Source organism: Patella vulgata, chromosome 9 (genome assembly GCF_932274485.2).
Source record: "Patella vulgata chromosome 9, xgPatVulg1.2, whole genome shotgun sequence".
Taxonomy (NCBI): Eukaryota; Metazoa; Mollusca; class Gastropoda; family Patellidae; genus Patella; species Patella vulgata.
Genome location: NC_065887.2, coordinates 24,083,475 through 24,099,205, shown reverse-complemented (window position 1 = coordinate 24,099,205; position 15,731 = coordinate 24,083,475). Strand labels below are relative to the sequence as shown.

The window sequence follows — 15,731 nt, the reverse complement described above, 5'->3', positions numbered from 1 at the left end:
TGAGGAGTTTGTACAGATATAGATAGTAAGTAAGTAAAGAATATCTTAACAAGGTGTCAATCAAAATGATGACGTTCAGTATGCACAGTATCAACAGGATGGGTCTAAATGTAAATGCATGGTCATCCTTTAGATGCATGCATATGAATGATGATTCATGAATATTCCGATATTCATTACATGGAAAGTAGGAACAAAGAATTAGGAAATTCAGTATATCAAGCAGTGTCCAAAATATGTGTAAATTTGAGACCCTAAAAAAAGATATCAGTAACGGAGAATTTGAACATCAAAAATATGTGCATCTCTCTCTTGCATGCACGATTAATAGTAAATAGAAAATACCGTAGTGTTAAATGTTTTTTGTATGTGAAGTGCACATATTACAATTGTATTTGTAATATATTTATTAAATTATGAAATCAATTAATATAAGCCTTTGGCTTGTTTTTGAATCCTTACCTTTTGACGGTGTATTTATACAATATCTATCTTATTTCAATAAAATATTGTTTAAATCAACCTGTCTCGCTGCTCGACTCGGTCTTGGTTTGGTTACTTGTCCATGAGCATGGACGAATCACCTTCCCGCGCTTCTATTTTTATTGTCTTAAAAGAAATACGAACTCCAAATCAAAGGTTAATAGTAATAATAAATTGTTGGGATGTCCTAGCAGATTCTTTCATTAATATGTACATATTTCTCCTTTTTACTTTTTATTATTAGGTCTACTTGAGTGTTGTTTAGTATTTTCTGTATTTTAACTGTTTACTAGCAAAAATGTCATCCTTACCACAGCTTATATGATACCGAGCCAAACAGTGTATCACGTTACTCGTTAATGTAGTAATGGTAAATGAGCTGATAATCCGGGGTGTTCCCACTTAGCCGGCAGGCTTTGATGTCAAATTTTGTCGCTAATCCAGAGTTAATCCTAGAACAATGGTGTTATAAACTATAAGCCATATCTTTTTTAAGACTAAAACTGTATTGATTTTAACAAATTTAACTTTTATTAAATAACATTAAATAGCTTACACATATAAAAATATATTGATTTTAACAAATTTAATAAATAACATTAAATGATTTACACATATAAAAATGCATTACAATTTACACATTTAACTTCTATTAAATAGCATTATATATACTATTCCAAAAAAATAGGGGATATTTGATTTTTAAGTGTTATTAAAGTCACCTAATGAAACTGACGAAGAAACAAATGAGGGTAAAATGATACCCGGGGTCAAACAGCAAAGTTACCACAGCATCACAACCAAGTCAGTAACGGGTAAATCCTCCTCTGTTTGCCAAACAAGCATTGATCCGACGTGGCATACTCCTAATGAGACGTCTAAGGTCGTTTTGGTCCAGATTGTCCCATTCCTGTTGCAACGCAGCAGCAAGTTCTTGGACATTGGCAGGACGTTGTTGACGTTGACGTAACCTTTGTCCAAGCATGTCCCAGACATGCTCGATGGGGGAGAGGTCGGGACTCAGTGCTGGCCAAGGTAATGTGGTGATGTTCTGTTGTTGGAGGTAACCTGTAACGATCCTGGCCCTGTGACATCTTGCGTTGTCATCCTGGAAGATGAAACGGCGGCCATGACGTCGTGCGAACGGCACAACATGGACTGCCAAGATGTTGTCCCGGTAGTACTGGCCTGTAACACGCCCTGCAACAACATGTAAAGCCGTTCTTCCAGCAACAGTGATGCCTCCCCACACCATAACAGAACCACCCCCAAATCGATCATGTCTGATGACGTTAACGTCTTGGAAGCGCTCGTTTCGACGACGCCACACCCTCCTACGTCTGTCCAAAAAATCAACAGTGAACCTTGACTCATCTGAAAACATCACATTGCTCCAGCGTCGATTATCCCAGTGTTGACGATCCCTACACCAACGACGTCTTGCCTGAATGTGATGATCTCTCAAACAAGGGATCACGCGAGGACGTCGGGCGCGAAGGTGACCCCTATGCAGTCGATTCCGAATCGTCTGGCCACTCACTCTCACACCAGTGTCTGTTTGAAGACGAGCGCTGATCTGATTTGCTGTGATGACACGATTTCTCAAGGCCAAGGTACGGATAAATCGATCCTTGGCTTGAGTTGTCGCCCTTGGTCGACCTGAGCGTGGTCTGTCCTGTACAGATTGTGTATCACGGTATCTGGACCATAGCCTGCTTATGACAGACTGAGAAACATTCATCGTCCGCGCCACAACCGCCTGTGTTGTGCAGATCTGTAGCATGCCAAGGACACGTAACCTTTCATTTTGGGTAAGCCGACGCATATCAAAATTTGTTTTCTGGTCACTAAAACAATTAAACTGATGTTTCCACCCTGGAATTCAATGCCACAATGACTGTAACATTCAAAGTCAGAGTCGTGCAAATCTTGGGTTGGACCCCCATGATGATCCCAAGCATCACCTGCATTCCATGCGGTAGCTATTGGTGCGTTTGGGCGTCACATGTAACTGGAAATGTTTCTTCTGTTAGGTTCTATAGTGACTTTTTTCGTAGTCATTTGCATATTTTAGTATTATGCCCCCAAAATCAAATATCCCCTACTTTTTTTGAATAGTATAATTTATAAATAAATGCCTTACAACATAACAATCATTTTATTACAGATCGACCATCTATTTATATTAATATAGTGAATTGAATTCATGTTTGAAATCATAACGCCGACATGAACTGTGTTCAAAATGTCATTAATAAGTTGGTTAATAAATTTTAGTAAGAGGGATTAAGAGCTCATTAACGCTGAACACTAGTGAACAGTTCTTGAGTCACTACTTTTAAACAGACTATAGTTTTAAGATCAATCAAAGGATTAACAATCTGCCGGCTAAGTGGGAACACACCGATAATCCTCTTCGCCACTGCTTCGGGACTATGTAGAAGTGACGGTGTCTTTCCACGGTATATTAAATATGGCTTTATTTAGAGAACAATACATTTTGAGAGAATATTTTCAAAATAATTATTTAGGCATATTGAGTAAGATATGCATAGAATGCACTTATTGCATGCATAAAACGAATTCACGAGAAATACGAAATGGGACTTCTCAGACTATAAATCCTAAGGATCTAACATGCCTGAAAAGTGACAAAAACAAAGAAACACAATCTAGTACAATATTCAAGTGCCTATAATTCGCTTTATAATCAACCATATAATACGAGAAATAATATTCAGGAGAAATGAAACTGACACAAAACACATGCCAATCACCGTGTAATATAAATTTTAGAATAATAAATTGTTTGAGTAACTGATTAAGTAAACTGTTTCATTAATTGATCGCTGTATTATCTTTATTCTATACACAAACTAGATCTGTCAATCAAATATATATATATTAAAAAGACAATTCGACCAAGACAACAATTGTTCTTGCAATCTGATTAAAACACAGATCCTATTTCGTTTCGTTTTTTATAGTTCAAAATTTCGTTTTACATTAGGATCTGGAAGAGCTGTTCAGATAAATGTCTCTTTGAATTATCTATTATTTACCATACATAAACTATATGAAGCTTTCATCTTGATTTGAGACTGACCAGTATTTATCATACAGAGATAACGATGCTTTTAGCTTTATAAGTTGTCATGTTATTGATATAAAAACACGAACATTAACTCATCTTTTTTTTTTATTTCGGGGCACCACCTCCAAAATAAATAAATTGTGAAATTGTAGTTCGCAAGTTGCAACAACCTCGTTTATAACAGAAGAAAGGAAAGTTGGCTCTTAGAAGATTTGGGATGATATCGTCGACAATTGTATATGATTAGCGTTTCCAGATTTTGTAAACAAAGCGAGGCGTTAATTTGTAAAAATAAAAAGTAGATCAACGGGGAGATAACTCTAAGATTGCGACGAAAATATATCTATAGCGGTTAGTTTCTTTGTTGTGAGTTTACGCCTAGTCGAAAAATGATAACTTCAACAAACTCAGTTATTTAACAAAACATTTTCTGCTACTTGACATTTGGAACTTTTTAAATACAGAAACAAAATTTGTTTAATCCTCACTTCTTTCGCAAATGATTTATTACAACTATTTGTTTTTATGGTTCCAAACTATCTGAACGCATGTCAAAGATTTTCCTACTTCACGTCAATCATGTGCATCAAAGCAGTTATGATACAAAAAAAAAACAATTGTAACAAACGAAATTCCAAAGTAAGAACATGTTAAACAAACGTAAAATTCTGTGATTGTTATTAAATTAGATTTACACTGTTCATCCGCAGTTTGGTCTTATGATAAAACAGTTTCTATTCTTGGTAACCACATTTACAAAAACTAGTATTTATATTACTAATGAAACGAAATGGAGTAGACTAAGTCACTGATTCCTTCATAAAACACCCCCAATTATTTTGAATAAAAACGTGTGGATAAGAAATCTAAATGTATCTAATTACTAACTCGCCAGTTTATTCAAGATTAATCGCCTTTTCAAACATTACTTATTCAACTGGCTGATATTCTTGGCAAACTATTACTCAGCAATTGGATTTCTGAACAAGTGGTGAATCTGTCGGCAAGCTGAAGGCTGTAGGCCACCGTTGCATATAAAAGAAACCACCATGCTCACAGCATATGCGGAGCTGCATTTCTCTGTAGTTCGTTTCGTTAACTTTGGTGAGCTTGTTAACATTTTGTATACACAAGGAAAGGTTCAAAATAGCAACCAGAAGAAACGAAGGGAATTTTTTAACGACGGATGTGCAAATTAGAAACAGACAGCACTAGCTTTGAGAACAACAGTGATTTACTTCTATTTTAAAACTCAGAAACATGCCGTAATCAAAGGAGTCACCCGAGATTCCAAAACCTAAGGATGTAAACTAAAAAGACGTTCTCTGAATAGTAACAACGTCCATGAATCCACCTCAAATACATGCACACAAACTGTAAAATGATTAATAAAAATATGATATTGAACAGTGGGTTTTTTCAATAATAGCAAATTCAATATTTATCAGTGAAATATCGAATTGTGCATATAAGTCTTTGATTCAGGTCAAAATAAAGTCCGATAGATCAAAGTTTAGAGCAAGTTCTCGTCTACACCCATAAACACCCGCGAATATCCTGGAAGACCTATCAGCTTCATGTACACTTTGTTTAGTGCTGTAATCCGGGTTTTATTTTTCAAATACATTGCCGCGAGTACCCATGTCTCTAAGCCAATCGATCATCCTGAAAATGCCCGAATTGCACAAAGATCAAGCCCCGTCCGAAAATGTGCCGGTTAATTGTTCGGGAGTAGCAAAAGAGACTTAATTCCCAATACTTTTAATCTCCTGTCATATTCAATACCCATTTGTGCATTGACCAAAATGCGGTTTATGGTAACTTCTACGAATTTTCAAAATTAACCTTATTGTAGTTAATACCGGCACTGTTGTATGGTGGCCTATCGTTATCATTCAGGATTTAACAAAATTTCTTTAAAAACCTAAATAAAATGAAATGAAAATGAAAAGCAAAATCAAAATCAAAAGTAAATTAAAAGCAAAAGTTCAACCAAAAGCAAAAGTTAAATCAAAACTAAAAATTAAATCAAAAGCAAAAATAAAAATAAAAGTAAAAGTAAAACCAAAATGTAAATTAAAATCAAAACACAAATGAAAACTAAAATCATTTTTAAAAGTAATTTGAAAAGTTCAACCAAAAGCAAAAGTTAAATCAAAACTAAAAATTAAATCAAAAGCAAAAATAAAAGTAAAAGTAAAACCAAAATGTAAATTAAAATCAAAACACAAATGAAAACTAAAATCATTTTTAAAAGTAATTTGAAATGTAAAACAAAAGTAAAAGGCAAAATAAAAATATTTGTCGGCCTATCGCTATCATTCAACTTTTTTTCACGCAAAAGTAAAATAAAAATATTTGGTCGGCCTATCGCTGGGCTTTGAGTTTGGGAGTTAACAGAGAAAACCCACGGGTTATGCAATGTGACTATAGCGATGATATCAATATCCGATTTTCTTATGGGACAATCGTTCGGATGGGACGAAAAACCAAGGTCCCGTGTTCACATTGGCATGCACGTTAAAGATCCCCAGGCAGTTGGAATTCGATATAAGAGTAGGCCGCTGTCCGGGCACAATTTCTCTTTGATCGATAATTCTTCAATTAAAGGAGCTAAATCGATAATATTTGGGACCTACAAATTGACACAAATGGGTCGCAAAGTACATAATAATGTAATATGAATGTAAATAAACTGATTTACATTCAATCGTTTCCGTTTTTACTCTAATTTCAAAGCAGTTATGTTCGGTGAAATACGCCAGAAGTCTCAATCGAATGGCAATCCCTAGCGTCTGATTATTTCATTCTAAACCGATAGTATTTATTGCACATGCTCTCCAGATAAGAATATGGGGTCTCCGTTTTACATGACTTGTGGAATATGTCTAACCCCGTTCTTCGAGTCGCTTGTTACAAATGTTACAATCGTAAAATGTTTATTTTGTCTTAAATATTGGATATCAGAAGCCCATCTTTTCCCGATAAGATCGGGGGGTTGGATGGCTGAATGGTTAGCGTGCGCGCGCTGTATCATAAAGTCTGTCATTGAGTCGACTGGCGTGGTTTCGAATCCCCGGTTGTACGTGGCAAGGAATATGGTCGCCTGTCCAACCTCGTGGGTTTTCTCCGGGGCCTCCGGTTTCCTCCCACTGCTAAAGACCCCTACGCGCAAGCGAATTATGTAAATAAAATTAAACCATATGTTAGTCCCGAAATGACCTAGTTTGTGTCGAGTGGACGTTAAACCCCATTTCTCTCCCTCGGTAAGATCACAACACCAATGTTGATTACAATTGACAAATAATTCGTGTTTTCAATGTCGAAGGTTTTGGATGATATTGAGTTAGAGACTTAGCTACTTTAAATCGAAGTTTGTCTCGCCAAAATGGCAAGACACGGAGGCATCCATTTTGAATATGACGTCAAACTTTCAGCTGCCTGGATTAGGGGGTTCGGTTCTTGACGCCGTATCTTGTCACATTGTTTGCCCAACGTGAGGGTCGGGGTGCTTCTGCTCTCCGACGAAAAACCGAGGTCCCGTGTACATATTGGCGCGCACGTAAAAGATTCCTTGGCAGTTGGAATTCGGTATAAGAGTAGGCCGTAGCGCCGCTGTCCGGGCAAAATTTCCCTCATAGTCACACAGTATGGCGTATGCCCGTCTTCATTAGCAAAGTTTAGAAGCAGAACAGTAGGACGTTAAACCCCATTTCATTTCATTTCATTTCTTCTCTCCGAAAAAAAGTCATAGCGACAACCTGGCCTTGGGTATAGCTACGTCTCGAGGGCCACCCATCGAAAGGCGGTGGTAGTGTAGAGGGATGTGCAACGCTTAATCAGTAACTTCTACCATTACACTAACGAATGTGTAAATATGTATATAGAATAGAAAAGAACAAAATAGAATTTGATTGCATCGGAACGCCCTTTTAGGGCGGCCATATACAATATGTAAAGATGAAAAAGTTATACACAGGCATCAATTTACAGACAGACAATACAAACCATACATACAGTATACATAATATAGAGAATAAAAACAGGACAAAAAAACAACATGCCCGCTTAAAATAGATACGGGTAATATAATTAATATTATGTAGACATATAAATCACAAATTCTGCAACACTGATCGGGACAATGATGCTTGATGGATTGAAGAGATTATTAAAACAAAAGGTTTGATTAGTAATGTTTACGGTTGAATATATATAGTGTTCGCAAATCTTTATACTTTTCGCATTCCATAAGAAAATACTGTTCTGATTCAGTTTTATTTGTACCGCGGGAGAACAAACCGTCGAGTCGAAGCGGTCGGAAATAGCCGACGGTTACCGATTGGGGTCAAGGACGTTGAATGATAGCGATAGGCCGACCAAATATTTTTATTTTACTTTTGCGTGAAAAAAGTTGAATGATAGCGATAGGCCGACAAATATTTTTATTTTGCTTTTTACTTTTACTTTTATTTTACATTTCAAATTACTTTTAAAAATGATTTTAGTTTTCATTTGTGTTTTGATTTTAATTTACATTTTGGTTTTACTTTTACTTTTATTTTTGCTTTTTGATTTAATTTTTAGCTTTGATTTAACTTAAATTGCTTTTGGTTGAACTTTTCAAATTACTTTTAAAAATGATTTTAGTTTTCATTTGTGTTTTGATTTTAATTTACATTTTGGTTTTACTTTTACTTTTATTTTTATTTTTGCTTTTGATTTAATTTTTAGTTTTGATTTAACTTTTGCTTTTGGTTGAACTTTTACTTTTAATTTACTTTTGATTTTGATTTTGCTTTTCATTTTCATTTCATTTTATTTAGGTTTTTAAAGAAATTGTTTTAAATCCTGAATGATAACGATAGGCCACCATACTGTTGACCTAAATCTACCAATATTTATTATCATTTACTTACACGTTTGTTGGTAGATGTAGAATTCATATCCCTCACAATAATCACTATATAACTGTATCTAGACACTATCAGCTCTAACAACATATACATTCATTCATATACAATACTCCACACGTACACTAACACCTGTAAAATACATAAAACATATTATACTTATATTAATAAACATACAATATACTTATTTACGTCATTCTTATATATACACATACCAATAACCGCACGTGCTTATACGTGACGGTAAGCTTAATCAACGGTCACGTGCTCGCTGCCATCTTTGAATGTCAAAACGTCACAATAGTAATGGTACCACGAAAGATATCCTTGTTTTATTGTGTGCCCATTCTTGCTTGATATTAGGGTTAATTAAGTCACTTAATGTTTTTTTAATTTTCCTTCCAGGCGAAGGACTTTGTCAACAACTTTAATATTTTGCATTGTCTTTGATGTTATCCGTTTTTGGTGGACTGTTACTGTTGCACAGTCTATTTACGTTGATTCGACTTTACATTTGTAAATTTCAACAGATTAAATATATGACAGGTTAATAATTTTATGTTGTGATTTCCATAATACAAATGTTATTTTAGTATACATATTTCGAAATACGACAAAAAATGAAGAAATAGAATTAAGAACTTAGAATTAAGAACACTGTACAAAGAGTCTTTTATATGCTAACCTAGATTATGATTAAGCTGATATGTATCTTTAATGCCGTACTCACTATAAATATATAGTCGTTAACCTAAATAACAGCCTACTTCAGATTACTATTAGGTTTGGACACGGTGTTCCAGAATTAAACAAATACCATAATATGAAAAAATTGGGTTACAATAATTGGTAGACGTCAGCCAATAATGTGTAACTCATATTTTTATAATATTCTATTTTTTTTCCGGAAAACGACAATATGATTACCATCGAGAATGTAGTCATTTTCTGTATATAATGGTTTGTTTATGTACTGTTAAGAAATTTTTCTTTTTAATACCCGCGCTACAAATAGTGTTCATTTGTGAACTGAAACTACCATAATATTATTATTTCCTTGTACATTTATGTATTACAGATAACTGTAACATACTGTATGGTTCACAGCGGGGTCTGGATTTTTGTTAAGTTTATGTCGGTAACAGGTTCAGAATTCAACTGGATTCAATGCTGGTACCGTATACCTTGTATATTTGTATTTTTATAGATTTATGAACCCTAATAAACAGTAATATTGTGTTGAAGTTGAAGCAAAACTTGTGTCCTTTATTAGTATGATACAGATATTTAGACATAATCAACAATATATCTCAAAGAAAATATTCACAATTATTAATCGCCTTTTTTTCAATTTGATCACTTAAAAAAATATAATTTTTATTAATAACCAGTTTAATAACTAAGGGAGCCACGATGGCTCAGTGAGTAAGACGTTGACTCGCTAACCTGGAGGTTCCATGTTCGATCTCTGTGTTGACAAAGAAAGTTCATCAGGATTTTCCGGCGTGGTTCCCCCTTGTCAGTGGTGCAGGGCGGAGGGCCTGGCAAATGAAAACGTATAGTCGTTCGGTTGGGTCGAAAAACCGAGGTTCCGTGTACACATTGAAGTGCACGTAAAAGGACCCTTGGTAGTTGGAATTCGATACAAGAGTAAGCCGTAGTGCCGCTATCCGAGAAAACTTTCCCTCATAGCACTCCATTAGCCCAGTCGGTGCAGAACAGTAGGACGTTACACTTTAAAGTTATTCTTTAATCCACAATACATATAGCCCAGTCGGTGCAAAACAATAGGACGTTACACTTTAAAGCTATTCTTTAATCCACAATACATATAACACATTCAGACCACACATTACTGTCAATAAATATTTCTTTGATGTAAAAATAGTTGTTTTAATATACATACCTGTAGTATTTGCTTCAGCTACCGTGTTAATAGATTTATTAAGATAATAATCTGCTTAAATATTTATACGTATCGTGCCAAACCATAATTTGTTGGGGGGTTATCGCCCTTGGTTGAATGAATGAATAACTTTTAGCACCCCCTTGAATATAGAGGTATGTTAATTTTTGAGGTAACAATAAGTATTTCATTTTCCCATGACTACGATTTTATAATTTTGCCACAGGACAATAACTTAATTCCGAATGTCTCGAGATCTTTTACAAGCACTGATCAAGGCGATCTATCTTTTCTTCTAGACATTTGTTTTGTCAGTCCATGCATGATAAGGCGTTATCTCTGAGCATTGGGCATACACGGTTATTTTTTTACTTATGCCGCCACAGTCAATCGACCCACTTGGTTAGTAAGACACTGCCTCGCTAACTCGTAGGTCCCGGTTTTCAATGTGGTTTTTCCTTATCAGTGGCTAGTCCTTCAGATCTGACAAAGAAACCAGCTCTCGTGTACACGTTGGCACGTAAAAGATCCCCCGACAGTTGTTATTCGATGAAGAATAGACGAAAACGCCCCTGTCTGGACAAAATTCTCCCCATTGAACACCGCATGCTGAATACCCGTCGTCATTAGCGGAAAAGCAGGACGTTAAACCCAATTTCATTTCAGGCCACACTTCTTCATATGCCTCGGTTTGCCTGGAAGAATAAGAGGTTAGACTTCTATCTATGTACGGTACTTTGTAATGTTCACGCAGTCAAGATATCAGTCCCGTGATCTATTTTTATCCACCCGATTAGATTTTATTTCGTACTTCGAGAAGGTATTTGTTGAGTAATAAAACCTTCTAGTAGTTTATCGAGGCCTGGCCGTCCTTACCGCACGGTACAAATATTATCACCACTAGAAGCAACAAATTCCAGAACAAGCCAGAACTCATACCAAAATGGCCGCTTTATACAAATGAGTATTTAGGGGAATACTAATCCGAACCCTAACCCTAACCCTTTTAAGAGAAGTAAAAACTAAATTAGACCCAAGTTCAGTCTTTTAAAAAGGGTTAGGGTTAGGGTTCGGGTTAGTTATCCCCAAAATTCTCATTTATATAAAGCATCCATTTCGGACTCCGGAAGCACCCGAACCTCGATAAACAACTAGAAGGTTTTATTTGTACCGTGCGGTAAGGACGACCAGCCCTCGATAAACTACTAGAAGGTTTTATTACTCAACAAATACCTTCTCGAAGTATGTAATAAAATCTAACCGGTTGTTTTATCTCTTTTTTCTTTTGAAACCTACTTTATACTGCACAGTGGATAATTCTTTTAGCAACATTTATAATATCAGTAATATTATCTGCACTTTACTCCTCCACTCTAACTGATTCTAATCTCAAGGTTCTCTCTACAATTAAAAAATAACTTTTGTCAAAGTTATCAGTTTCGGGTTTGTTTTATTTTGAATTTTGTTACATCCTTCGTGTTGGCAGGTTAATTACAAATGTGTCTAATGTTGAAATCTACAAACCCTGTCATAACATCTCAAATAATTCACTACCAGACATAAGATGAAAAAATAACATTTGTTTCTTTTATTACAGACTGAACTGATTTGCTAAGTAGACACAAATTTAAAATATAACAGATTGTTTGTACAATATTATTGTATGTTTTTTTAGGCGATTAGTTACTATCATCCATTTATCGCGGTAGTGGAAGGTTACGAACAATGGTGGGCTGTAAGCTAGAATATCCACAGTTCGAATCCCGGAGTGGGCTGACGGGAACGGCGAAGGGATGTCGCCTGCATGGTTGACAAATAGAATATTACTGAGTCGTTCGGGTTGAAGGGAAAGTCACCACCCTACCGTCTACGTGGTCAAGTGGTCGTGGTATGGTACAAGGACTAGGGTTGTCTGTCCAACCTTGTTTTTCTCCGCCCCCGCCCCCAAACTAAAGGCCCTACGCGTAAGCGAATAATTGCAATAAACTTGTACCATATGGTAGTCCTGAAATGATCTACTTTGTTTCGAGTGGGCGTTAAATCCATTACAACCACATTGGTGGGTACGACAATTAGATGGGGATGCTGCTGTCCTGACCATAGATAAAAAAAACATACTTGTTAGTCTAAAAATTAGCCAAGTGTTAAACTGTGACGAGTCATTAAACCTCAGTTGTGTCCCTTCCTTCTGTCCTTCTGTTAAGTTTATAAGCAACTTTCCAGTAATTTTAATGTGCGATAGTTTGTGAATAGTGTATTTAGATCAATTAGGTAGCTTGAAATAAAAACAAATCATGATTAATCAAAACTTATAAATATATTTTCAAAGACATATGAGTGACAATCTATTTGATTTGCCGGTAGAGGCATTTCGACCAAGGGACGTAACTACAGTTAGACTCAAAATGCTTATTTAATACGCATATCTTGTTTGTGATTGTAATACTAATAAACTTTTGAATTCGGTAAAAAAAAAGAGTCGTAATTTGTGATCTTCCTACTCTTATAAAATATCGACACACATATTGGGCAAAGTTATTCGAATACTTTTCGAGCGATATATGAATCGCTTTCTCCGAGAAAAACATGTTCGATACAACAAAAATCGTAATAGATCCTGTTAAAATATAAGGAACAGTTTTCTAGTGCTGGGATGCGTGAATCCTTAATCAACAAAGACAAGCCTTAATGAAATAAAGGCAATCATCAAGAAATGCACTAACCGATATTATCGGTCAATAACACTAGGGTATCTACAATTAATTACAAAAACAGAGCCACCAAAATTAAAATGTTTACAAAAGAACGGAAAACAGGAAGCGAAAAGGGTTCAATCTTCGTTAAGAAACATGGGGTTCAATTTACAAACTAAGTAAATAATAGTGGTTAAAGTGGAATGCTCAGCAAATGTAAAATTATGCTGAGTTCGATTGATGCATTTTTAAAAAAAATACCGATTTCCGACTCCAAAATTTAGTTTTGACCATCACCTTTTCGACAAATAAATGACGTCCAAGTTACTTTCAGAATACATCGTTTAGCTATTAAACCAATACATCAAAGAGAATGATAGAATGGTCATAGAGAATGATAGAATATATCATTTTTCCTAGAAAGGGCAAAAAATGCAGGTTCTCAGAACGTGAAAATGTTGTGTTTGTAATCTTTTTAGTTGATAATCATTTTTTATTTAAAACTGAACAACATCTCCATGATTCTTACTGTGGACAATTATGCTTTCGGTAAAACCGCTGATTGGAAAGTAAAAACTTCAAAAACGCAACAAAGATGCCCCGAATGCAAGATTAACTTTATAACTGTGCAGTTTTACCCTCTTTTTGAAAATGGGGTTTAACGTCCACTCGACACAAACTAGGTCATTTCGTGACTAACCCATGGTTCAATTTTATTTTAATAATTCGCTTACGCGTAGGGGTCTTTAGCAGTGGGAGGAAACCGGAGAACCCTGAAAACCCCCACGAGGTTGGACAGGCGACCCTACACCTTGTCACGTACAACCGATGAATCGGAAACACGCCAGTTGACTCAATGACAGACCATATGATACAGCGCGCACGTGTTAACCATTCTGCAATCCAACCCTCCGTCTAGATATGCGCCACAAATCACCATTGAGACCGACCCCTACCCCACCGGCAACTAAATATCGTGCGTTCGTCACTAAGTTTATTGACTTTACAAAATTTAGTCGAAGCATCGCCACTTTAAAGATATGTATACATAAATCTTAGATAAACTCATAAATTAATTTAAATGTAATTTTCATTCAGATTACACTGTCGTCGATGGCTGCCAATAAAACACGCGTTTTAATTCAAATTACTTTTTAATTGCTTCTACCCGGCTTATTCTTTTAAATTGGTACACACCGGAAGTATGATCTCCAACCGGAACCCCATATGGTCAGCGAGTTATTTGTGTTGGTCGTATACACGGGGGTCTGGTTAATGTTGATGTTTGAATTATCTTACGTGAACACTCTTTGATAAACATTACATTAACCACCTACTTGTGTGTGGTGCTGTATATAAAATTGTAACTTTTTTGTAATATAAATCGTAATGGATGGCTGATACATAGTTAACGATGAGGGTTTAACAAGTTTGATTAGCCTTAAATGATCGACCGTATGGTTAGAAAGCATGATCCGAGATAACTAGAAATTAATGTTCAACTAACACAAACAGACCATTTGGGAACTAACATAAAGTAAATTTATCTTATTATTTCACTAATTTGAAATGTTCATTTCTCAGCAGTAGATAAAAAATGAGTACCAAGCAAAACTATTTCTGATAAGCGACCATACAGTGACAAGACCATACAGGGGGTTCCACCATACCCAATCTAATTGTTTTTTGTGGGTTTTTTTCAGAAATAAAGTTCTTGTAAGTATGCCTAATTTTTCATTCAATTTATGTCTTTTCTTTAAAACTATTCAGGATTAGTAAGTAGCCTTGTGTTGATAAATACATTTCGAGTAGAAATTTACCGCCTCCTCTGAGAAGACTTTCAATAAACGCCCTCAACTTTATCTTTCCACATATCGCTTCGCTTGGCAACCCACTACGTTATTATTATTCCCGACAAATCTGGTGTAATAAAAAAATGTATTCTTCATAGATAAAGTTTTACGATGTAGACGTAATTCATCATCGAAGATATGTCTTATCAGATACAATAATATAATATAATATGTTTTCAGGATTGAAATGTTTCCAGGGGGAACAATTAAAGTTATTGACTATCTAACCTATAAGATCCAAGTTACACCTGTAAATCAGTTAGGTGGTAAAATTATCTACTTAACGTACTTCGTAACGAACCAGATCCATGCCTGAATAAGTTTGGTTATTATTAATAACTTTGAGATATTTATTTTCTAGCTGTGTAATTATGAGCTACATAGATAATTAGCTCGTTAGTTTTATTCCTATGACGCCCTTATTCAATCAATTAATAATTAGGTTTTTGTCATTTTCAATTCCGAAAATTATAATTTTGTTGTTTTTTTATTGTATGAGTTTTAGCAGTATATCGCGACCCCAGTAAGTAGTGTAATTACAGGCATGATCTCAAGGAATGTTTAGGTAGTTATGGGTATGGTGTAGGGGGCAGCTTATGCTTTCTCTTCCTAGAATACTCCATAACATCTTTCAACTTTTTAGAAAGCTTAAAGACAATTATAGTATGGAATGACCCCACTTGATTAAATGATCGGTGCACACGGAACGTGATAATCTAGTGACTAGGGTTTTGGTCCGAACAATGTCCAACTCGGTACATTTCTGAGAGCCACAGTGGCTTAGTGGGT

At 35.5% G+C, this 15,731-nt stretch overlaps 1 protein-coding gene across 2 annotated transcripts in view; it reads right to left on the bottom strand.

The window, feature by feature from the left end:
• Positions 1–15,731, bottom strand: part of LOC126831786 (innexin unc-9) — a 160,676-nt gene that overhangs the window by 91,093 nt on the left and 53,852 nt on the right. For both annotated transcript variants that reach the window (XR_007684326.2, XM_056103483.1), the window contains exon 2: positions 8,497–8,622. The gene's annotated coding sequence lies outside the window, so the exon portion shown is untranslated. The remainder of the gene's footprint in view (positions 1–8,496; positions 8,623–15,731) is intronic.